Source organism: Panthera uncia (genome assembly GCF_023721935.1).
Source record: "Panthera uncia isolate 11264 chromosome B3 unlocalized genomic scaffold, Puncia_PCG_1.0 HiC_scaffold_1, whole genome shotgun sequence".
NCBI lineage: Eukaryota > Metazoa > Chordata > Mammalia > Carnivora > Felidae > Panthera > Panthera uncia.
Window position 1 is genome coordinate 94457290 of NW_026057582.1, and position 26022 is coordinate 94483311.

Consider the following 26022-nt stretch of genomic DNA (forward strand, 5'->3'; position numbering starts at 1 on the left):
TAAAATAATTATAATTTAAAAATATCTTTCCCAAAAAGAGGTAAAAATACTGGAACTCAACACAGAGTCTCAATTTTTGTGGTTTAATAAAATAATAATCCCTTCACTAGATCACTTCAGGGACAGTTTGCTTTTCTCCTCTAGCCCTTTGTATTCTTTTTTTTTTTTTTTTTAAATCCCTTTGTATTCTTTACAGAAAACACTATGGGTGTATTTTAATACTGAAGGAAATAGAGGGCAAAGGAACAAGAAGTCACAAGACCAAACTAACCACAAGTACTTGCATGACAAAGTTGGTTGCTTTCTTCACCCCTGGTCTTTAAGTGGTAAGAATTAAGGAGAGGAGGGGGTTAGTGCATTTTATGTTGGGGTGACAGAGTTAGGGGGCTTAGGGAGGCTGGGAAAGGGAGGTGGGGATGGGGAGGGAAAGAGGATGAAAGGAACAAAAGTTTCCAACCCTTTCCTCAGGTTAAAGTATTTCTAACTGGTGACCTAGCCTCCAATAGTTGACCTTGAACTCATTTAGAATAAAACCTCGAGAGGAAGGAAGAAAAAGTTCATGCTCCTATATAATAGTGTTCTATTTGTATTTAGTCAACTGTTTGGAAATGCACACAAAAATGCTGTAATGAATGAGGAGGGCGGAATGAGGAAGCACCCGTCCCCAAAGGGAATATTCCTACTACTTCAACTTTTCCAGATTTTTGTCAGTGCAGACATCTCCCCCACCCGCCGCTTCATTTTCCTGCCACATGTCCAACTTTGCAAGTGGCGAAGTCTTGGGTCTGCAGTCTTTATTACTGTCTCAGCCATCGGTGCACGGCAAGGAAGTTTTCGCCAGATGCCTGGAGCCCCCCAAGGGGTCACTCCGCGCGACTCTCATCCACCGGATCTTTTTCCCCCGCCTGGACACTTTTTTTTTTTTTTTTTTTTTAACTGATTCAATCGACTCCCATTCCTTAGAAGTCCGACTTCCCAGCCCCAAGAAACTCTCTCAGTAGTGAATGGTGGGTCCCTAAAGGTCTCTAGGAGCAGACGCCTCCCAGGACCACTTGTAGGAATACAGAGGCCCACACCAACCCAGCCCTTGCCCCTACCCTGGAGCGCGCACGCACGCGCACACACACACACACACACACACACGAAAGGACCAATTTGACAGATGAGTGGCTTCGGTCACTACTGATGCGACATCTGGACAAGAGTTTGAACAGAGAATTTTCCACGTGCAAGAACTTGGAGCAAAATAAGAGGTTCTAGCAAGTGCTAGGCGCGCTCACCTTTCTTCCCTGCCCCTCAATATCCAGACTCAGGCTGCGCGGTCAGTTAGGGCGGGAAGCCCAGGAGCAGCACAAGCCCAAGCCGTGGGCAGTCAGAGACCCACCGCCTGGGACCCAGGAGCCTGAGCCGAGCCCAGGGGACGCCCAACCTACCCGAGCCACAGGGCGGCGAAGCAGCAGGTGTCTGGACAGCCAGGCAGCCGAGCGGCTGGACAGCGGGGAGGCCCTGAGGACTGACCGGCCCCGCCCCGGCCCGGCCCCGCCCCGCCCCGGCCCCGGCCCCCTGCCCTGCTCCCGCCTCCGGCCCCCGGCTCCCGCCGGGCTCCGGCTCCCTCCGGCTGCAGCTGCCCGTCCGGCTCAGCGCACCCCGCCTGCGGTCCCGCCGGCCCTCCCCGTCGCGTTGGTGGCGGCGGCGACCGGAACAGGCCCGTCCGCAGCCTCCGAGGTTCCCTGCCCTACAGCGCTGGAGGGAGTTCAGATGAAGTGAGGAAAATCCAGGTGGGTCACGTGGTGTAGACCCCAGGCCCCAGCCCTGGCAGACCTTGGAAAAGGGGTGAAAGGAAGTCCGCTCAATACTGCATCCTCCCTGGGGCGCCTGGTGGGTCAGTGGGTTAAGTGTCTGACTTCGGCTCAGGTCATGGTCTCACCCTTAGTGAGTTTGAGCCCCGCGTGGGACTCTGCGCTGAAAGCTTGCTCAGAGCCCGGAGTCCGGAGCCTGGAGCCTGCTTGGGATTCTGTGTCTCCTTCTCTCTCTAACCCTCCCCTGCTCGCGCTCTGTCTCACTCTATCCCTCAAAAATAAATATATGTAATAAAAAAAAATTAAAATACTGCATCCTCCCTTCCAGGGAGAGTGAATCTAGGTTTAGAGAATGGGTGAGAAATTCAGTTTTTCATTGAAAACCAGCAGTCAAGACTGAAACCAGCATTCTAACCCGCTATGAGATAGTGGACCAAGTACCACAACTGACTGGATGTTTTAGAAAAATGGGAGGGACGTTTTGTTTTTCTGAGGTTTCTCAGCTATTTTACTTTACTTACAAAATCCAGTGGGCAACTTAGTCCTGGATTTTTTTTTTTTTTTAATATTTGTTTTTGATAGAGAAACAGAGACAGAGTGCGAGCGGGAGAGACAGAGAGGGAGACATAGAATCCCAAGGAGGCTCCAGGCTCAGAGCTGTCAGCAGAGCCCAGGGTGAGGCTGGAACCCACTAACTCCCACTAACCCCTAGATCATGACCTGAGCTCAAGATCTGAGCTCATGACCTGAGGGAAATTCTGAAGCTTTCCGACTGAGCCACCCAGGTGCCCTTGCTTAGTCCTGGATTCTAAGGCTCCTGGAAACTGGTGGGGAGAGATTTTAACCACACTCCCTTTTCAGGGATGGTCAGGTCTGTGTCAGATCACAACTTTTAGGTCTCCCCTCAGGGAAGACTTCACATATGCTGGACTTTACTGCATGAAGCCCCTCTAACTAGGACAGTCTTCCCACCTTCATCATCCTCTGTGCCTTGTTAGTTCCCAGTCTTAGTTCATCAGAATTGTCACTTCCCCCGCTTGCAAGTTAGCTGTTCTGCTGTTTGTTCCCAAGATACCTCACTTCCTGTGTCATAACACTGGTCACAACTTACTGCAATTAATTATTTGTTGCATTGGGCTCCCCTGCTTGACTGTAAAGGTGAGGACAGTAGATAGGGACAGTGGGTGGGGACAGTAAAAGTGGTATAGTACATACATAATTAGTAAAATAAGTCAGAAAGACAAATAGTGTATGATTTCACTTACATGTGAAATCTAAAAAACAAATGAACAAAACAAAACAGAAGCAGATTCACAGATATAGGAAACTGCTGGTTACCAGAGCAGGGAGGGATTGGGTGTTGGGTGAAATAGGTGAAGGAAATTAAGAGGTACAAACTTCCAGTTATAGATTAAGTGAGTCATGGGGATTTCATGTGCAGCATAGGGAATATAGTCAATAATATTGTAATAACTGTATGGTGCAGTTGGTGATTAGACTTGGGGGGATAATTTGCAATGTATAAAAATATTAGATCACTATGATATACACCTGAAACTAGTAAGATATTAGTATGGCAATTATACTCTAATTAATTTTTTTAATTTAAAAATTGCTTAAAATAAATAAATCAATATTATGGCATGATGATATGCATGTGGCAGTTGACTGGTAAGGCACCCCCAGCCCCCACTTTTTTTTTTTTGAATCCAAGAATACATTTTTATTTTTTTTATTTTGTTTTTGAAATTTATTGTCAAATTGGTTTCCATACAACACCCAGTGCTCATCCCAAAAGATGCCCTCTTCAATACCCATCACCTCCCCACCCCTCCCTCCCACCCCCCATCAACCCTCAGTTTGTTCTCAGTTTTTAAGAGTCTCTTATGCTTTGGCTCTCTTCCACTCTAACCTCTTTTTTTTTCCTTCCCCTCCCCCATGGGTTTCTGTTAAGTTTCTCAGGATCCATATAAGAGTGAAAACATATGCTATCTGTCTTTCTCTGTATCAGCCCCCACTTCTTTAATGAACTTTTCTCACCTATCCTTCCCTTCTAAGTCTGCAGAATTTTACTTCAGAGTTAATACCTCCATCCCTATCAACCATCCACAAGTCTTCATTTCATTTCTTGAACAGAGCCTTCTTCTTCAGTCTTCACACACGTGCAGGTGTGGTTCCTCTGATCAGCTGTGCCATAACTTGCTTGGTGGTCATAAAGGCCCTCAACCATGCTATGTCTCAGATCAGGACCTTTGATATTTTTAAGACCTATGAAAATGGGGAGGAGGGAAGGAAAAAAAATTAAGTTGAAGAAAGTTTTAATAATACTAATTTATTGGCTTTTATGCCAATACAGTCATTGGCAGTGTTGGACTTTCCAAAATCTGTAATACTAGAAAACAGTAAAAGTACTCTTCCCACTTCTTTGTTTTCCAGAAAATGGGAAATGGTTTACTGGAATGAATCTTCCTTCCCCAATGACTTTTAAGACTTGCCTTACTGATAAGACTTACCTTGTTTTTTTATTTTTTTAATTTTTTTTTTTCAACGTTTTTTATTTATTTTTGGGACAGAGAGAGACAGAGCATGAACGGGGGAGGGGCAGAGAGAGAGGGAGACACAGAATCGGAAACAGGCTCCAGGCTCCGAGCCATCAGCCCAGAGCCTGACGCGGGGCTCGAACTCACGGACCGCGAGATTGTGACCTGGCTGAAGTCGGACGCTTAACCGACTGCGCCACCCAGGCGCCCCAAGACTTACCTTGTTTATCTAAGACGAGGCTGGACACAGGTCCTCCAAATTCCCATTCTATGCATTGTAAGTGATTCCGTGAACTGTATGTGCTCACTAACCAATCTAGACAAACTACCTGCCACCTCAACGTGACCAAACTTTGGTTAGGCTTCTCTTTTTCTCCCAGGCCCTAAACTTTGACCTCCTCTCAGGCTGAACCGGCATAAACCCCTCCTTACCAGATGAAAAGATGCTGATTTCTGGATAAAACTTTCTCTTCTCCACTGTAAGATCATGCCACTCTGGCTAATCCCACTTCTCCACTTCCTGTTCTTTCCAGAATTGTTTGTCCCTCCCTAGAACCGAAAACACATTTTTCACCTCACTTTTGAAAGGTTTGCCAATCTAAGGATTAAAGCTTTCTCCCTATTGCATTTGTCCCTTATAAAGTCATTTTGGATGAAATCTCTCCTTACCTTAGTTTATTGTTTTTATTTGACCTTGTAAAATATAATTTTTAATAGTCTTCATGGAGAAAGGGGTCCTAAAAGTAAAAGTACCCTTCCTCAGGTTTCTGTCTATAAAATGAAGAAGTAAAACTAATGAATTCAGAAGCCGAATTTCCAAAGAAAGTCAGACCTTCTAGACTCTGCAGGAAGAGCAAGCTGGCAGCTGAAGAAAGCCAAACCAAGGGCTTGAGGTGTTTCTTTTGGCTAGCCTGTATTGCTGCTGTTTTGTTTGTGTGTTTGTTTTTAATTGAATTTGAATGTCACAGTTCTTACCACTCCATATAGTCTTCACCATCTTATTACCTGTTTGACCACCAAAAACATTTACAACTTGTGTCACTAGAATTTTTTTGTGCTCTCAGCAAAGCGCCTTAAATCACAAAATTCCCTTTCCTTCCACCGCATCAATAAGGATACCCAGGCACTGATGTCTATTAATATTTATACTGTAGGATTCAGGTGTTTGAACAAAAGGACAAATATTTCATTTACAGTTGAAATGTGTTTCTTTGGTGATAAGATGCCATCCAGCGCAATGCTCTCTCCTTTTTAAGTACTGAAAGATTTTTACTAGATAAAATAAATAGCCCTGGAGGGTGTGTGGTAATTTAACTTCAAATCAGAATACATTCTCTGACATACTATAATATAAATATGAATAGAAAGAATGTAGGAGGGAAATGGTTTGGCCAGTTCTGTGAAATACCTTGTGGTGGTTTTAATGCATGTCCAAAACTTCTATGATTCTCCCCCCCCCCCCCCCCCCGCCCCCCTTTGGTAGATCCTAATTACCCTCCCCTGGAGTCTGGGCTGTATTTAGTGAGGCTTGTAACAGTAGAATGTGGTAGGAATGATGGAGAGTAAATATCAAATGTACATCATAAAATGACATAATTTTCCCCTTATTCTCACTGTCCCTTGGATCACTTTCTCAGCTAACATATTGTTAGGATATTCAAGCAACTCTATGGAAAGGTCCACGTGATTAGGAGCTGAGGTCTTCTGCCAATAGCCCTTGAAGAGATGAAGCCACCTCATTTGAGGATGACATTTTAGAGATGGATCCTCCAGTCCCAGCTGACATCTTAACTGCACCCTCGTGAGATACCCTGCAGCAGACCCATACAGTTGAGCCACTCTTGAATCCTTACTCACAGGTCCTCAGGCACAATAAATGCTTATTGTTCTTAAGCCACCAAGTTTTGTGATGATTTGTTACATAGCACCTGTCAAAATACATCCTGATGGAGGGAGGTGGCAACACCACAGCCACATCTGGTTTCCAGAGGCAGCAGTGCCTTGTTTCCAGCAGCAGCATCCAGTGGCCGGAAGCAGAGGGACCAAGGTCTGTGCCAGGTGCTGGTGGCAGTGGTGCCTCCATAGTAAAGTGCTGTGGTCTGATTTTGGATTTTGTCATGACTCCATAATATCTAAACTTAGTTTTCCATTTTCTGAGACAGATCTAGTATCCTTTTACAAAATCCTTTTCTGCTTAGATTACCAGTTAATTGCTTCCTCTTGCACACAAACTAAAAACCCTGACTGATGCAGGCAGATACTACCTCTCTTTTATAGATGAGGACATTGAGGACCAAAGTTGCTAAATGATATGTCATTAGATACAAGTAGCAAGTGATAGAATTGAAATAAATTGACTAGTACAGATTAAGTGAAGCAAACAAACATTTAAATTTAACATTTAAAAGATAAAGGGCTTAGGGGCCTCTGGGTGGCTCAGTCAATTAAGTGTCTGACTCTTGATTTTGGCTCAGGTCATGGTCTCATAGTTGGTTCAGTTCATGAGACTGAGCCTCAAATCAGGCTCTGTGCTGACAGCGCAGAGCCTGCTTGGGATTCCCTGTGTCCCTATCTCTCTGTTCCTCCCCCACTTGCTCTCTTTCTCTCTCTCTCAAAATAAATAAATAAATTTTAAAAAAAAGATAAGGGGCTCTATATACTAAAAAAAAAAAAAAAAAAAAAAAAAAAGGAGAAAGAAAAATATTTTTCAGCTGTTTCTCCCAGCGCTGTTGGATGCGGTGACAATGGTAGAGTCCCCTGAACGCAGTTCTCAGTAGCAGAACCTGGAGGCATGTGTTCCCAGAGGAGGAACAACACCTGCTTCTTCCAGTGCAAACCTGCCCACCTTCAATAGTTCAAGGACTAATTGTTTAATGAGTTTATCTATGTACAGTAGGTTAGGTAAACTAGATTACGTTTATATGAAATTCTGCCCAGGTAGTGAATCAAAATCCTGGCAGAGCAGCGTGCCACTATTGATCTCATAGACGCCACAGCATGTCCCCCCATGTTGGTTTTAGAGGGAGAACATGAGCTTTAGCAGGGCTTCTCTGCACATGCATGGTACGGGAAATCTTCTATAACTTCTGTACTGCTTTTCAGGTTGTCCTTTAAAGAGTTTTTGATTAGACAGTTTTTTTTTTTTCCTTGATAAGCTCTTCCCTCTGGATACACAGGCCTTGTCAAGGTCCAGGCCAGAAACCTGGGTCTCTCAGCCGTGTGCTGAGGGTGGCAGATCCCTCTGTCCCCAGTGTCCATAGGCACTAGACTTTGTCATTTTGGTGCTGCAGATTGATTGATCTAGTGGCTACATTTGCTAATTAACGTGAGTCTTTTTCCTTATTTAAAAGGAGTCCCTCTTGCTGAAAGTAGATGATTACTATCACTGTAGTGTTCTGAAAGTATTAAGTTTGTGTTGAAACCCATTGCCTTTTCATACAAATGACATTTGTTCTTTCTGTGAAAAAGCGTTACCCTGGAGTGTGTTTGTACAACCGACCCTTATGGTGGTGAGGCGTTGTTTTTGTTTTTGTTTTTGTTTTTGTTTTTACCATATCATTATTTTTAATGTCCAGAATTTATAATACAAGGGCCAGAGATTTCTCCCCAATTCAAGTTTATAAATTTTTGAGTGGCTTGTGAGGCCAGTAGGGATACTTCTTTTTGTCTAATTTGGTTTCTGGGAAGACTTCATTCAGGTCCTCAATGCTCATCTGATCAAATGGAATTATGTTCTTCACCTTCTCCAGCTCTTTTTCATATTCTGCAATCCTGGCCTTTGAGAGAGACAAAAACTCAGCACAACTTTTCACATCTTCTTTTTCTTCAGCATCCACCTGGACAGTATATTTATCCTATGGCACAGGAACCTTCAGGACATTAAACTTCTTCTCAAAGTCCTGTACCAAGCCAGCCTTTGTCACATTGAGCTTGTAGTCAATTACCCAGGTATATAGCAGGTGGATTCTCAGGGAGAGTAGCCAACCTGGAGGTGAGGGTCTTATTCCAGGATTTCAGGGAGTTAGCAATGGCCTTCTGGCCTTTCTTTTTAAACCAGCTTTTCATGCTTGCTCTCTGCCCTGATCCAACATTATAGCAATGAACCCTAACTGCTACAAAATGGACCATGTTCTTCCAAACTTCATTGATATTGTACAGACACTTCTTCCTGCAAATGCTTTTTTCTGTGCCATCTGTGCCTCCCACACATTTCAATCAATTTGCCTCTTCTTACTTTGAAATCCAGTTTTAGTGATGATTCCTCTTTGTGTCCTTATCTGAGCCCTCAGGAAGAGGTAATTATTTTCATCCACTCCTAATGCTCTCCCAGGGTTCTGTTTCTATCCATGGTAAAATGCTTATTAAGCTTGTTTACCTTTCTGAACAATCCTACCCAAGGATTGACTCCAGACTTTGCCTAACTAATGGTGAGTACTGAAAAATGAGGGGCTTGGGACAAAATCTACTTAGTGAACAAGATCCCAGTGCTTCAATGCCATCAGCTGTATGAATAATGACAGCTAAGTATATAACCTCATGCAGGACACTAGAAACATTTATCAAAATAAAATTGAATGTCCAAAATCTATAAAAAACTTATCAAACTCAACACCCAAAAACCAAATATTCCAGTGAAGAAATGGGCAAAAGACATGAATAGACACTTCTCCAAAGAAGACATCCACATGGCCAACCAACACATGAAAAAATGCTCAATGTCGCTCATCATCATGGAAATAAAAATCAAAACCACAGTGAGATACCACCTCACACCTGTGAGAATGGCTAACATTAACAATTCAGGCAACAACAGATGTTGGTGAAGATGCAGAGAAAGAGGATCTTTTGTGCACTGCTGGTGGGAATGCAAGCTGGTACAGCCACTCTGGAAAACAGTATGGAGGTTCCTCAAAAAATTACAATAGACCTACTCTATGACCCAGCAATTACACTACTAGGCATTTATCCAAGGGATACAGGTATGCTGTTTCAAAGGGACATATGCACCCCAATGTTTATAGCAGCACTATCAACAATAGCCAAAGTATGGAAAGAGCCCAGATGTCCATTGATGGATGAATGGATAAAGAAGATGTGGTACATATATACAATGGAGTATTACTTGGCAATCAAAAAGAATGAAATCTTGCCATTTGCAATGTGGATGGAACTAGAGGATATTATGCTAAGTGAAATTAGTCAGAGAAAGACAAATGTCATATGACTTCACTCATATGAGGACTTTAAGACACAGAACAGATGAACATAAGGGAAGGGAAGCAAAAATAAAATAAAAACAAGGAGGAGGGATAAAACATAAGAGACTCTTAAATATGGAGAACAAACAGAGGGTTACTAGAGGGGTTTTGGAGGGGGGATGGGCTAAATGGGTAAGGGGCATTAGGGAATCTGTTCCTGAAATCATTGTTTCACTATATGCTAACTAATTTGGATGTAAATTAAAAAAATAAAATTTAAATAAAATAAAATTGAGTGATTCTAAAAAAGACCTCAAGAAAATGACATTTGCAAGTTTCTCAAGTAAATCGGTGAGTACTCATCTGACTGTGAATGCCACTACTGACAAATCCAACCCTTACACAAAGATTGTCCACTTAGATTTTAGTATCTTTCATTTTTTAATGAAAAATAAAGGATTACCAGAGTTTTGTAGAAAACCTCCAACATGAAAGAGATTAAAACATACCGATTAGAAAAGGGAAAAGGAAGAAGTAGAGACAATTCAGGGAACAGAATAAAATATCAATTCTCAGAGATAGGAAGAACTTAATCCATTAAGGAAGACTAAGAGTCTATATTTAAAAAAAGAAACAGAGAATGAAAACGTTCTTTTAAATTAAAACTGTACTAAAAGTATGCATATTAATTCCAGTATAGTTAGCATATAATGTTATATTAGTTTCAGGTGTGCAATATAGTGATTCAGCAGTCCTATACAGTACTCACTACTCATCTCCTTAAGTGTATTCTTAATCCTCATCACCTATTTTACCCATCTCTCCATTCACCTCCCCTCTGGCTACCATCAGTTTGCTGTCTATAGTTAAGAGTCTGTTTCATGGTTTATCTCTTTTGTTTGTTTGTTTTGTTTTGTAAATTCCACCTATGAGTGAAATCATATGCTTGTTTGTCTTTCTGACTGGCTTGTTTCACTCATGTTTTGCAAATTTCATTATTTTTTTAAGATTTTATTTTATTTTTTAATGTTTATTTAGTTTGGAGAGAGAGAGCAAGGGAGCTGGGGAGGGGCAGAGAGAGAGACTCCCAAGCAGGCTCCATGCTGTCAGTGCAGAGTTCGATGTAGGGCTTAAACAGACAAACTGTGAGATCATGACCTGAGCCGAAATCAAGAATCAGACGCTCAACTGACTGAGCCATCCAGGTGCCCCAGATTTTATGTCTAAGTAATGCTATCTATATCTATGTCTATGTCTATATCTATATCTATATCTATATCTATATCTATATATCTAAACATCTATATTCAGTCATCTATCAATGGGCAGAGACTGTTTCTACAATTTGGCTATGATAAATAATGCTACAATACACATATGGGTGGATATATCTTTTTGAATTAGTGTTTTTGTCATCTTTGGGTAAATACGCAGTAGTGGAATTACTAGATCATAGAGTAGTTCTATTTTTATTTTTTTCAGTTACCTCCATACTGTTTTGTACAATGGCTATACCATTTTGCATTTACTAACAGTGCACAAGGGTTCTTTTTTCTCCACATCCTTTCCAACACTTTTTGGAACACAAGAGTGTTCTTAATTTAGCCATTTTAACAAGTGTGATGTTATGTCTCATTGTGGTTTTGGTTTGCATTTCCCTGATGATGAGTGATGTTGAGCATCTTTTCATGTGTCTGTTGGCCATCTGATTGTCTTTGGAGAAATGTCTGTTCATGTCTTCTGCCCATTTTTAATTGGATTATTATTATTATTTTGGTGTTGAGTTGTGTAAGTTTTTTATATATCTTGGATACTAACCCTTTATTGGATATGTCATTTGAAAATATCTTCTCCCATTCCATTCTCCTCTCCCTCTAGTGTTTAGGTATATGGTGTCATACTTTATTTACATCCTTTTATTTTGTGAATCCCTAGACTTATTTTTACATATACACTTAATTTTATTGTGTTTGTGCTTCCAACTTTTCTTATTCCTACTTACCATCTCTCCTTTCTACTCAGAGTCCCTTTTAATATTTCTCATAGGGCTGGTCTAGTGGTAATGAAATCCTTTAACTTTTGTTTGTCTGGGAAACTCTTTGTCCTTCTATGTGAATGATAGCCTTGTTAGATAGAGTATTCTTATTCTTGATTGCAGGTGTTTTGTGTATGTGTGTGTATGAGTGTGTGTGTGTGTGTGTGTGTGTGTGCGCGCGCGCGTGCGTGTGTGTGTGTGTGTGTGTGTGTGTTTTCTTTCTTTTTTTCCTAGTGCTTTGAATATGTCAAGCCATTCTTTTCTGGCCTGCAAAGTTTCCAGTGAAAAATCAGCTGATGACCTTATGGGGTTTCCCTTGTATGTAACTGTTTTCTCTTGCTGCTTTTAAAATTCTCTTTATCACTACTTTTTGCCATTTTAATTACTTTGTGACTTGGTGTGAACCTCCTTGGGTTGATTTTGTTGGAGGCTGTCTGTGCCTCCTGGATCTGGATTTCTGTTTCTCTCCCCAGATTCAGGAAGTTTGCAGCTATTATTTCTTCAAATAAATTTTCTTACCCCTTTTCTGTGTCTTCTCCTGGAAACCCTATAATGCAAGTGTTATTGTGCTTGATGTTGGCATTGAGTTCCCTCAGTCTAATTTCATTTTTATTTTATTTGTTTCTCTCTCCTGTTCAGTTTGATGGTTTTCATTACTTTGTCCTCAAGGTCTTGTATCTGTTCTTCTGCTTCTTTAGTCTACTATTTATTCCATCTATTGTATCTTTAATTTGAGTTATTTACATATGATTGGCTATTTTTTGTTTTGTATCACTTTTTGAAGGTCTCACTGAAGTCTTCCACTCTTCTCCAGTCCAGTGAGTCTCTTTATAACCATTACTTTAAATTATATATCAGGCATATTACACTTCTCCATTTCATTTAGCTCTCTTGTTGTGATTTTCTCCTGTTCTTTGATTTGAGACATATTCCTGTTTCCTTATTTTATCTAACCCTCTGTGCCTGTTTCTATGTGTTAGGAAAGTCAGATACATCTCCTCCTCTTGCAAGTAGTGGCATTATGAAGAAGAGGTCCTGTATTACTCTGCAGTCTTCTGTTCAACAGACCCTGGTTCTTCAGGGGTGTCCTCTATTTGTGATGTCTGCACTCTGATGTTTTGGCTGACCTGCTTTTGCCTTCAATCCAGTCATCTGCAATAACTTTCTCTGTGTATTGTGGGCAGGGTTTGGTCCCTGTGTTGTTAGTTGGCCAGTTTGGAGCCACTTTGGGCTTGAGTTGAGTCAGACCAGGTGTTTACCAGAGATCCAATAATACTGGACTACAGAACACTTTCCCTGTGTTATGCTGTGAGAAGCTTTCATTGGTGGGCAGGGCCTACAGTCAGACCAGACCAGATGTCTTCCCCCAGACCACTTCTGGGGCCACTGTTGGACTGGTGTGTGTGTGGTTATCCTCCCCTCACCCCAGAGCAGAAGTGTCTTCAGAGTGGTGCTGGCCCTTTTGGAGATACTTGCGCTCTGCCAGGCTTGTGACACCAATTTGGATAGGCTTTGGCCAAGGATGTATTAGAGCAGGCAGGTCCACTGGAGAGTATAGAGGTGGAGCATGTGTGCTAATAAGGTTTATGCATGTCTGTTGTGGGAGGAGATCGGAGCTTCTTTAGAAAACTCTTGCTACAAGAATTTAGGGGGTGAGTCCCCAGTAGAATGCAGAGACCAGTTGTGGGATACCTGCAAGGTCCACGATGGTCTGCTGTGGGAGGGGTCTTACAGTCCCCCTGAGTGAGGTTTCCCATGTTGGAGTGGATGGGATGCACTGTTAACAAATTAGGTGGATAGTATTGGTATTGCGCTTGTTCCTGCAGGTGTCCCTGTGTCTAGGCTGAGGCAAATGGAACTGGGGGAGGCAAATGGAACTGGCCAGCTCCTTTGTTCCTGGAGAAGAATCCTAAAGAGGCATGCCCCTCCAACATGTACTCTGAGGTTAGTAAATAAATCTTCTTCCCGTACACCCCTGGCATTTGTCAGATGGCTGATACTATGCTGTATCTTGGTGGGGCTGTTTATTGTGCTGTCTCTTTAAGGGCAGTAACTCAGATTCCTATTGATCTCCAACCTCTAGATAGCCAAGCTAACTGATATTTAAAGTTCCAGTTGTTAAGCCTTGCTGATTGTCAGAACTCACAAAATTAGGCCGTATGGTTTCAAAGCCAAATGTTATGAAGATTTGTCTCCCCTGTGCAGGTTCTCTGTGCCTGGTGTGCTTGGTGTGAGTGTCTCTCTCCCCTCTCTGTGCCTGCAATGACCCTACATCCTGTGGACAGTCACATAGCTCCTTTTAGCTCCTGAATGTGTATCTCTGCCCTTCCTACTTTCTTTGATGTGGCCTCTTCTCTACATTTTGTTGTGGAGAATCTATTCTATTCTGCCAGTCTTCAGCTTGTTTTCTGACTTATTTACACTGATGTGGGTGTTGTTTAGTTGTATCTATGGGACAAGATGAGCTTAGGATCTTCCTACTCTGCCATCTTCCCCAGAAGTCCTAAAATGTATATGTTTTAATGGAAAGGTTGAAAAATAAAGCTAAGTCAATTTTTCTGAAAGTAAATGACAAAGATAAAGAGATTAACAATGGGAAAGAAAAGAAAACTAGAAGTTAATCTAGGAGTTCCAACACACTACTAGTCATTATGAAAAGAACAGTGGAAAGTTAGAGTGGAAATGACAGATCAAAGAAATAACAGAAGGAAATCTAACAGAAATAAAGGACATATCTCTTGAAGGGGGGGAAAAGATAGGGAGGGAGGCAAACCATAAGAGACTCTTAAAAACTGAAAATAAACTGAGGGTTGATGGGGGGTGGGAGGGAGGGGAAAGTGGGTGATGGGCATTGAGGAGGGCACCTGTTGGGATCAGCACTGGGTGTTGTATGGAAACCAATTTGACAATAAATTTCATATTAAAAAAAAAAAAGGACATACGTCTTATATCAAAAAGTCTACTGGCTGTGCGGGAAAGTAAAAATAAAATCCTGTATGCAAAGCTTTATTGCAGCTTTATTCATAAAAGAAAATAACTCAAATATCCTTCAACTAGTGAATATACAAACTCTGATATAGCCATATATACATCTAGGGAAACACTCAATATTATAAACATTATCCCAATCTACAGTATTGATGTAATCCCAATCAAATTTGCATAAGTATTTCCATGTATATTGGTAAACTGATTCTAAAAATTATGTAAAAAGACAAAGGAACTAGGGTTCAGCAACTGTGAAAAAGAACAAATTTGGAGGATGCAGACTCTCTGGTTTCAAAACTTATTATCAAACTACAGTAACATACTATACTATAATGGTAGTGGTGAAAAGAAAGACAGAGATATCAGTGAAATGAAGTAGAGGGTAGTGAAACAGACCTGTACATACACAGTCAATTGATTTGTTTTTAAAGGTACAAAGACAATTAAATGGAGAGATTAGACAAAAGATAATTAAATGGCTGACCTTCTTTTGCCTTCAGTCCAGTCATATCTTTCTCTATGTATTGTGGGCAGGGTTTGGTCCCTGTGTTGTTAGTTGGCCAGTTTGGAGCCACTTTGGGCTTGAGTTGAGTCAGACCAGGTATTTACCAGAGATCCAATAGTAATGGACTACTTTTCATTAAATGGTCTTGGAACTATTGTCATCCATATGTTAAATGAATAAATGAATGAATGAGTGAATGAATAGGTGAGTTAACTTCAACCCATACTTTGTACTTTAAAGTTTCTAGATATGACACAAAAGCATGATCCAGAAAAGAAAAAAAAAGATAGAAAAGTTGAATATCATCAAAATTAAGCACTTAATGGTTGGGAAAAAAATCGTGTGAAAAAAGAAAATTGAACAGATAGCCAATTGTGTGTGGGGAGTGTGTATGTGTGGGGTGTATATGTGTGCATGCTTTTCTGAACTGAAATGAAGTTGAAGATCCTTGGGTGACTTTTAAAGAAGTTACAAGCCTGTGAAACTAGAAGCTTAAAAAAATGATGGCAGATTTTTGATTATAGTAGTGCCATTGCACAACCTTTAATATAATATTTTAGATGAAAAGGTATTATTTAGACAGGTTATTTTTCTAACACTTGATTTCAAGGTCAAATATATTTTTTTCTTCCTGTTTTAGAAGTGCCTACAGTGTAAGAAAAATGAGAAAAGACAAGTAAATATATTTTTATGATAGAATTCTTGAGCTTAAAAATGGTAGATATTGAAGCAATTTGAAGTTCTTACTACAGCAGTGACCAAACCTAGTTATTTTCTAAGTTCTAAATGCTTCATGCAAAAGCAAAATAATTACCTGAGACAGTGTTATAGAATGAATGACCCAGATACAGTTTGGATTTTGCTGTCTCCTTGTGTATTCTGCTCATCTGTCTATATAAATGATTGTAACATTGTGTACTTAATCATCAGCAAATGGAAGTTTCCAGAAGAAAAACTGTCCCATAGATTTTAGCACACTCTGACATGAAAGGAAGGTTAAGTCTCAGAACTTAATTATATTAACATCCCAGGAAGGGTCAAGGAACAGAGTAATCTATAGTTAGTATCCTAGTACTATATATGTTATTTTGAGACCATCAATTCATAAACTGAACTCCAGTTTATAACAGCAACAATACCTTATGTTTGGATAGTGTTTCTTCAACAAACTCCATACATATATATTTTTTTAATGTACCATTTTGTTATGCAATAGTTTTATTTTTTCTTCATTTTTAATTATTTTATGTGAGTTGGCACACAATGTTACATTAGTTTCAAGTGTATGACGTAGTGATTTCACAACTCTGTATGTTATGCTCATCACAAATGTAGCTACCGTCTGTCACCATACAACACTATTACAGTGTCACTGACTATATTCCCCATGCTGTGCCTTTTATTTCCATGACTTTTTCATTCCGTACCTGGAAGTCTGTATCTCCCAGTCTCCTTCACCCATTTTGCCCATCACCCTACCCTTCCTTCTGGCAACCATCAGGACTGATTCTGCTTTTTGTTTGTTTATTCATTTGTTTTGCTTTTTATTTTTTTAATGTAATTTATTGTCAAATTGGCTAACATACAGTGCTTACAGTGTGCTCTTGGTTTTGGGGGTAGATTCCTGTGGTTCATCGCTTGTATACAACACCCAGTGCTCATCCCAACAAGTGCCTTCCTCAATACCATTTTGCTTTTTAGATTCCACATATGAATGAAATCATATGGTATTTGTCTGTCTCAGTATGATTTATATCTCTTAGCATAATACCCGTAGGTCCATCCATTTTGTCACAAATGATAAGATCTCATTCTTTTCTAACACCATATCCAAAAATAAACTCAAAACAGATTAAAGATCTAAATGTGAGACCTGAAACCATAAAAATCTTGAGGAGAACACGGGCAGTAATTTCTTTGACATTGACTGTAGCAACATTTTCCTAGATATTCATAAGGTAAGGAAAACAAAAGCATAAACTATTGGGACTACATCAGAATAAAAAGCTTTTACGCAATGAAGGAAACCATCAACAAAACAGAAGGCAACCTACTGAACAGAAGATATTTGTAAATGATACACCACATGTGTATTTTAACTGATACGATGTAAGGTGATGTACAAATACCAGAGAAAGGATATGACTTTGAAATCATTTGCTTTTGACTTTGCATCGCATTTGGCAATTCTGCATAATGTCATTTTGAAGTGAATCCTAGCTTTCATCCTAAGCAGTTGTTTCCTTTGAATTGTCTTTCATGTTTTGATCCCTTTATTTGAATCCAGTTCAATCTATGGATAATATATACTTCCCTCAGTTCTCAACCTTCCATCCTCAGAAATTATCCAGATCACTTTCCATTTTCCCCACTCTCATCTGTTGATTAATTTCACTCTCTCTGGTCCGTCAGTCTTCTCTACTCCCACCTCATGATGATGCCCTGTTTTGTTCTAGGTTTCTCTTCCACTCTACTATTTACCTCTTTTTCCCCATTCTTCTCCCTTTAATGGCACATGTCAAAATTGTGATTACACATCCATTGCTTATTTACTTATTTTTCCCCATTGGGTTATTGTAAGATGCATGATGGTAGTGACTCAATCAGATTCTTTCACTACTATACCCAGAGTGCTTAGGACATAGTAGATGCTTAATAAAATTTGTTGAATAATAAAATAAATAACTAAACTTATCTTACCAGTTAACCATGTATAAAAATTATTAAAGTTAGTTCCTAATTCAAATCTTAAAAATATATTCTAAATGAATTAAAAATTTAGAAGTTAATAGAATGAAACTGCAAAATTTTCTGAGTAAATATTAAAAAAATTTCTTAATGTTTATTTTTGAGAGAGAGAGAGAGAGACAGAACATGAGTGGGGGGAGGGCCAGAGAGAAAGGGAGACACAGAATCCAAAGCAGGCTCCAGGCTCTGAGCTCTCAGCACAGAGCCTGACATGAGGCTCGAACCTACGGACCACAAGATTATGACCTGACCCAAAGTCAGATGCCCAACTGACTAAGCTGCTCAGGTGCCCCTCTGAGTAAGTATTTTAAAACTTTGGTGTGGCATTTCTTTGTCATATTTCTTCCTCCTCCACGTCTTCTACTTTTTCATCTCTTCCTCCTGTCTATACTTGTCTTTTTTTCTGTTCTGTTTTTGTAATAGAAACATGCAAATCATACACATTTATTGCCTTTAAAAAATACAAAAATACTATCAAGAAAATGAAAGGTCATTTGCATTCCATCCACCCATTTACCCCATACAAACCCTGTTTTTCATTTGAGAAAAGCAGTCTGTGTATGGGCCAGAAGCTGAAATCATCTACAAAAATACTGATAAGTTTTACTGTGTATAATTTAAAATAAACTATGCATCAGACCCATTGTAAGCAAATTTAAAAGGCAAGTGACAAACTTAGAAAAATACTTTCAAGTCATGTTAAAACCATTATGATCTGTGGTGGACTAAATATGGCAGCATATTCTTTGTCATCCCTCCATTGAGAGATAGTTTATTTCTCACCATCTTGAATATGGCTCAACTCTGTGATTTCTTAATAAAAGATAGCAGAAGTTTCGCTCTGCCATTTGGACCTAAGCCTATGAAGGTCTGACAGCTTCCACTTGTGTACTTTGGGGAGTACTGAGCTTCTATGGAAAAAGTGTAATTACTATGCCAGAGAGATGCATGAAGAGACCACCTGGAGAAACCATGTGGAAAGGAGAGGCTCTGAGATCTGATGCTACAATGAGAAGAAGAGAGGGCCAATTCCAGACTCTAACTAAATGACTCCAACTTGGGACAACATCTGATGGCATCCTCATGAGGTATCCAAAGCAAAGCAGTAGAATTATCCTGCTGAACCCAGTCAACCTCAAAGTCACGGCCATAAAAAAATGATTGACATTTAAGGCAGTAATCAACAACTGAAATGGAATTAGTAGCCATCTTAGTCTACTTGGGCTCCTATAAAAAATACCATAGACTGGGTGGCTTATAAACAATATTTATTTCTCACAGTTCTGGAGGCTGAGAGATCCAAGATCATGGTGCTAGCATATTTTGATGCCAGATGAGGGTGCACTTCCTGATTCATAAACTGTGCCTTCTAGCTGTAACCTCACATGGTGGAAAGTGTTAGCAAAGTGTGGGGTCTCTTTTATGAGGACAAATTCCATTCATGAATTGCACCCTTATGACCTAATCAACCTCCTGAAGACCACTGATTTGGGCATTAAGCTTCAGTGTATGAATTTTAGAAGGACACGAACATTCAGTCCATAGCAGTAGCTAAAAATACTATTGAATGAAAAATGTGAAATATGTGGCTTTCGCCTTGGGACTGGATTGGGGCCAAAGCTTTATTGACCTCAAGGATATTGTAAAAGTTAGTCTGATCATAAACTGAATTGTATCCTCACACACAGCACAGTGTTAAGAAAATGGTATAGTTGCTGAATAAATATCAGATGAGTAAACAAATGAGGTCTTATAAACAAGTAAAACAAATGGGCAAAATGAATAAATAGGCATTTTATCCAGAGCATAAATATCCAGTACATATATAAAAACTTTCTCAGTGTCATGAATATTTAAAGAAATGAGAATTGGAATAGTATCCTGGCTGGGTGTTTGTTTTGCCTATTAAATTGATCAAAATAAAATATAATGGTTCTAGGAAGGCACATGCTGTTATATTTGCCAGTGTGAGTGAACGCTGATTAGATGTTTTTGGGGGGCAGTTAGCAATATGCATTAAATGCCTCAAAAATTCATATGCTCTTGGGGCACCTGGGTGGGTCATTTGGTTAAGTAAGCATCCGACTTCAGTTCAGATCATGATCTCGTGGTTTGTGGATTCAAGCCTGGCATCTGGCTCTGTGCTGATAGCTTGGAGCCTGGAGCCTGCTTTGGATTCTCTGTCTCCCTCTGGTTCTCTGCTCCTCCCCGACTCACGCTGTGTCTCTCTCTTTCTCACTCTCAAAAATAAAAATAAACATTAAAAAAGTAAATTAAATTAAAATAAGAAATTAAAAAAAAATTCATATAAGGACACCTGGGTGGCTCAGTTGATTCAGCTTCTGACTTTGGCTTATGTCACGATCTCATGGTTCATGGTTTGAGCCCCGTGTTGGCTTCTGTGCTCTGTGCAGAGCCTGGAGCCTGCTTTGGATTCTGTGTCTTCCTCTCTTTCTGCTCCTACCCCACTTGCACTCTGTCTCTCTCTCTCTCTCTCTCAAAAAATAAATGAACATCAAAAAAGAAATTAAAAATGCTTATGCTCTTTGACTCAATAATTTATTTTTTTAAAAAATTTCCTGAGAGAAAAATTAAGGATTACACAAATTTTTAGCCATAAAGATTATCTCAGTGAAGGATTTTTTATCATAATTAAAACTTTATGATTATCTAACTTGAGGTGAATTAAGTTGTGGTATAGCAAAAATGGTGTTGTAAAATTATATTTATTGGCTTGAAAAGATGATCCTGGTACATTTCTGAGTAAAAAAAGCAGGCCACATAATGACGTGTTTGGCATGATCCCATTATTATTGAAATAATTATACAATATATAATATAAAGTAAATTATACTATTATATATAATTTTAAACTTTTTCATGTATATGAAGTAGATCATATCATATGCCACATATATGACATATGTATATGATACATGTCATGATATGCAATATATTTCATATATATATATGAAAACAGTCTGAGAAAGCATCCAAGGGAGTGTTAGCAGGTAAACTGAGCAGTGTAAGTGAGACTAGAGAAGCATGCAGGTGTCATTCAGGGCCTTTAGTTCCTAATAAATATTTGGTTGTTTTCCCAACAGCAGGATGAACCATGTAAAATTTTCAAGCATATTTACAGTAAGATCTGGTTGTAAAGATTGCAATGAGGAATATTTTGAAGGTGAGCAAAAGAAACAGCTGAAACATAGTGACTAAGAATTTGGACCCCAGAGCAAGACAGTCTGCAGTTGAACCTAAACTACCCAATTTAACAGCCATGTAACCTTGGGCAACATATGTAATCTCTCTGGGCCCCAAGTCTCCTCATCTATAAAATGATGATGATAATAGTGCTTACCTCCCAGGAAGGTTATGAGGATTAAGTAATGCAGTATAAAATGTTCAGAATAGGACGTCACACCTACTAAGCTCTATATGTTGTTGTAATCCTGCTTTTAAAATGAGGCTTGCGGAGATTAAGTAACTTGCTGAAGGCCATTCAACTGTAATTTTGAAGTAGTCATGTAGCTTCAGTTGAAGATAAGGTGGAATGATAGCATGTTCCCTGGGTTATAGTATGGCATACTACATCACCAGTTAGTATCCCAAAGGAAGAACAACTCTAGCTGTCAAAAATGTGATAATAAATAAATCATGATGGTACTTGCATATGCATAAGGTAAGTAAAATGTGAGTGGAGTTATATTTTTTTTATTTGAGATGACTGTAAGTATTATATATTTTTCATCAAGGTAAAAACTAAGTATAAAGACAAACTAAGTGTATCCTCGAGTGTTTTACCTAATCCATCTGACTAACTCCTTCCAATGCAATGCCTCTCCTCCTTAAGTAGGGGGGAGGATGGACGGATTTAAAATGGGGAAAGAAACAGAGTGATGTATACTACTCCCGGTGGATTTAACCCCTCATCTGCCTAACTTTAAAGTTTATGCTTAGTCTATTGATTTACAGGCTTTCACTTCTGTTAAAATGCATCGCTGTTGTCAATTTGCAACTCTGGAGATAACATTGATGAGCAGCCCAAATCTCCTTGGTTACCACAAAGTGACACTGCCAGGAATGGTTTATTAACATGTCTGGCTGCTGACAAACTTGTCATGTGGGAAAAGTTAGGGGAGACCTACCCTTTGGGAGCTTTCAACCAGTTTATTTGTTCTAGCTCCCACTTCAACTTGTTATCTCCCTGAGAGCATACTTATTCCTAACTTTCCCCCTCCTAAATCCCATTTCATCGAAAAGGGCATTGGACCCATTGTATCTCATTAACCTGTGCTGATGAGTCAGTAATGCTGATTGGTTATCCCATGTTGTTGTGCATTCAAATACAACAATCAAGAAATGTTTAGGCTCTCATTATTCACTCAACAAACATATGTAGTGAACATTTATAATATAATATATATTATATTTAGTGAACATCTTGAGGAAAAAAAAGCAGTAAACAATCTATAAGACCTTAGTTCTATGTTGTAGACTTTGATACATTTTGTTTCAAACTGATAGTGTGAACACCTAGGAAGAATTCCTCCCCAGTCAACTTCTTGTTCTAGAGCTTCTTTTTTCTTTCTCCCTTAGTACTTGTTCTCTCTCTTTATTTCCATGTTTGTTATTAATTTTCCATTACGTGTCATAGGAAAGGCCAGAGGTATTGAAGTTTTCTGTATCTGTTAGCAGTGGATTCAGTGGATTAAGGTATTTTTATCTGGTACACTAATTGATCACTGTGCTTACTGCCATTATCTCTCCTCCTTAGAGGGTAATATTTTAATTCCCAAAACTTTATCAAGATCTTCCCAATTTAGACTATATTTCATTATTGATTAGTCCTTTCTTCTCTACTCATTTCCATATAACAGCTAAGCCTCACATTAATTTGGGTCTTTTATGGATCTAATGTATGTGCAAGAGTGCTATACTGTCATTTTTTTAAAACCCAGATTAAGAATGTATTGATGAAATTTCAGATATCCTAAGCCGGCCAAATAATGAGAAAGGTTCACATTCAAGAAAAGGAGTTCTGGGATGCCTGGGTGGTTGACTTAAGCATCCAAGTCTTGATTTCAGCTCAGGTCATGATCTCACGGTTCATGGGTTCGAGCCCCACGTCAGGCTCTGTACTGGCAGTGTAGAGCCTGCTTGGGATTCTAGCTCTGCCTCTTTCTGCTGCTACCCCATTTGCACGCTTATGTGCACACATGCTCTCTTTCTCAAAATAAATGAACTTAAAAAATTTTTTTTTAAATGATAAAAAAAATAAAATGAATCCAAATGGTTGAGCCTCCTATGACGTCTCTTGGAAACAAAAGTAATGGTTGTAAAAGACTAGTGAAGTTAAGAAGCCCCTGCTTCTTTTGTAGGATGATAGCACAGCAAAGGACCTGGAAAGATCGTAAGACAAAAGTAGCTCTCTGCTGAGGGCAGTACAGCCCCTCGGGGGCATTTTGGTTGTGACCCCTAATGCCTAGGGTTGCTCCTGGCATTTAGTGCCAGGGGCCCAGTATACCCACAGCACACTGCCTACCACTGCTTAGTATAAGCAACATAGTTGGTTGATTCATTTTCCAAGGGTAATGCAATGCATGGTGGAATAGTTTCCCCAAGGTCGTATGCCCAGTTGGTGCCAGAACTGGAGACAGAGCTTGGAACTCCGTTCCAGGATTTTTCTCACCAGACTGACTTTTGCACATAAATGCTCTTTATACAGCCAAAGGAAAATTGTCCAATTCAAAAGATTCTTTAAGGTGTAATATTCTCATTCTCTTCAGATTATTCTCACACCCTGATTCTCAGTGACATTTCAAAAACTGCATAAGAAAATCACTCTCATTTTACAGTTGTAACTTGTAAATTTTATTTTTGGAAAAAATTTTTATTTTTTTCCCTTCAAAAATGCTTTTATTAAACTTGATCTTTTGCTTTATTTCCCTACTCAATCCAAATAACTTTTGACCACTTTAGGAAATCAAGCTTACTTTCAAATGCATATAATGTGCTGTTTTTAAGCATCGAAAGGAATGAACATGCAATTCTCATTCAGCATATTGAACTAACTCCAAGTGTATCATTTCCCAGGTGTTGTGTTGGGTTCATGGATGCAGAAGATATACTACCAAAAGAAAAGAAAAGCATGATCCCTCCTTCAGACATGTGAAAAAGTAAGTACGATATACTGGTTATGGTGATATTATGGGATGCTATATGAATGTTGAGAAAGGCCACTTAAATCCCAATGTTGGCAGTCAGATAGGCCTTCTGGAAGGTTGATGTCCCAGTTGAGAATTGAGGGGTAGCAGGTGATAATCATACACGTGGTAGTAAGACAGAGGTTGGGGTAAGCAGAATAGGAGATAGAAATCTAGACAAAGAACAGGTTGGGTTATACAGGGAAATGTGTCGCAACTGTAGAAGAGCAAATAGCTTACTTTGGCAGAAACATAGATAAGCTTGTCTGTCAGTTGAGAAATGGAATGGAAGGGATAAAGAGGCAAAGACGAGACCTGATGAGACAGATAAGCCAGGCCAGAGAGTTTGGGTTCTATCTTGAGGGAAGTAAGGAACCATTGAATGGTTTTAAGAACAGAATTGGTAATTACAGAAATGGAATTTTGAATAAACAGTTAGCTTCTAAAAATCAGAGCTTCATAGGATACAGCCATTGGATGCAGTATATTCTTTTGACATTCTTGTTGAAATTCATCCTCACCACTCCCATCGATGTTGTATATGTGTTTCTGGTCCTAGAGTGAGTTTGGCTCAGATCCTATCCTTCTACTGTCAGTGACAAGCCCCTGTTTCCAACCGATACTTTTAATTAGTGCTCATCATTGCTGGGGACAGATGTTGTCATAGTAAAGAATGAGGAGATGTTAGTTCAGAGTGCACAAGGACAGTGTCAAAGAGGGAGGACTTAAGGCATTATTATACATACAACACAATTAAATATTAATGAAAAATGGTACTTTTCCTGTCATTACCAGGCTTTTGTTTTGCAAAGACAAACTACTAGATGAAATAGTGGAAGATATATAGCATTATTTCTGTCTGAATGAATGTTGGAGATGTAGGTAACAGTATTTTTTAAAAAATGTGCTTCCACAAATTGCCGAAGGGTAGGTAGGTAAAAAGTGTCCACTGGATATACGTGCAATAATTAAAGAGATGTTTTGAGTGCTGACGAAGGAATGTTGTTTTGGTTTTTTTTAAATGTGTAACAATAATAGCACTTTATTGACTTCTTTTCACATTAGATTAAAGCACCATCCTTACTCATGTGTTTACTTTGTAGGAGTTGTTGAATTTTGCATGCTGATATACAAGCGAAAACTCAGTTTGAGCCTCAATAAAGTAGAAGTAAAACATTCTTCAGAAGATTGACTATGAAAAAAGTAATAAACATGGTAGGAGTGAAAGAGTAAAGGTTTTCTCAAGATAGAAGAGCTTTGTACTCATTTAAAATCAGATGGCAAGAAGACAGGTGGCAAGAGATTAAAGATATTGGAGAAGGGAAAAGAAATAGGACATTTGTTTTTTTCTGAGACAACATGAAGGAATGAAAGAAAATAAATTGAGACACGAGAACATAGAGGCAAATGGGTGAGAAACAGAAAATCATTATTTATACCTCCTCTGTTTTCTAAAAGAATTTGATTTTGAGGCAGCTTATAAAAAATGACACAGGAATAATGAAGTTAATAAACAGAAGGGAAAAAAAAACCCTGAGGACTTAGGAGGAGGAAGCAAATATGATATCATGACGTCTAACATAGTTTGAAGGACAGAGGGTCAAATTTGTCTCTGAAGCTGTTGACAGTCAAGGAAAAGGGCAAAGGTGATATGTGTCCAGTTATCTCTTGCTGCATTACAAGCCACCTCACACCAGTGACTTATAACATTACCAATCATTTATGATTGTCTCTCATGGCTCTGTGAGGTGCTTGTAGTTCAGCAGGGATTTTCTGGCTCTTAGTCTCTCATGCATTTGTAGTCAGTGGCTGAGGTTTGAATCATCTAAAGACTTGCTCATTCACACATCTGGTGCCTGGGATAGGAAGACTCAACAACTGGGCTGGAATAGCTAAAGCTCCCCAGGTGTCTCCATCTCTGTGTGATCTTTCTAGCATGGCAGCTTCAGGGTACTTGGCACATGGCACATGGTCCAAAATGAAGCCAGCAGAATCACTCTTCC

The 26022-nt window shown here is 39.4% G+C and overlaps 1 long non-coding RNA gene across 1 annotated transcript; it reads left to right on the plus strand.

Moving 5' to 3' along the window:
- The first annotated feature begins 1578 nt into the window (after positions 1–1578).
- Positions 1579–24335, plus strand: LOC125910011 (uncharacterized). The gene is made up of 3 exons (XR_007453823.1): positions 1579–1778; positions 13399–13516; positions 23910–24335. It is a non-coding gene; the product is annotated as an uncharacterized LOC125910011 (long non-coding RNA).
- The last annotated feature ends 1687 nt before the right edge of the window (positions 24336–26022 follow it).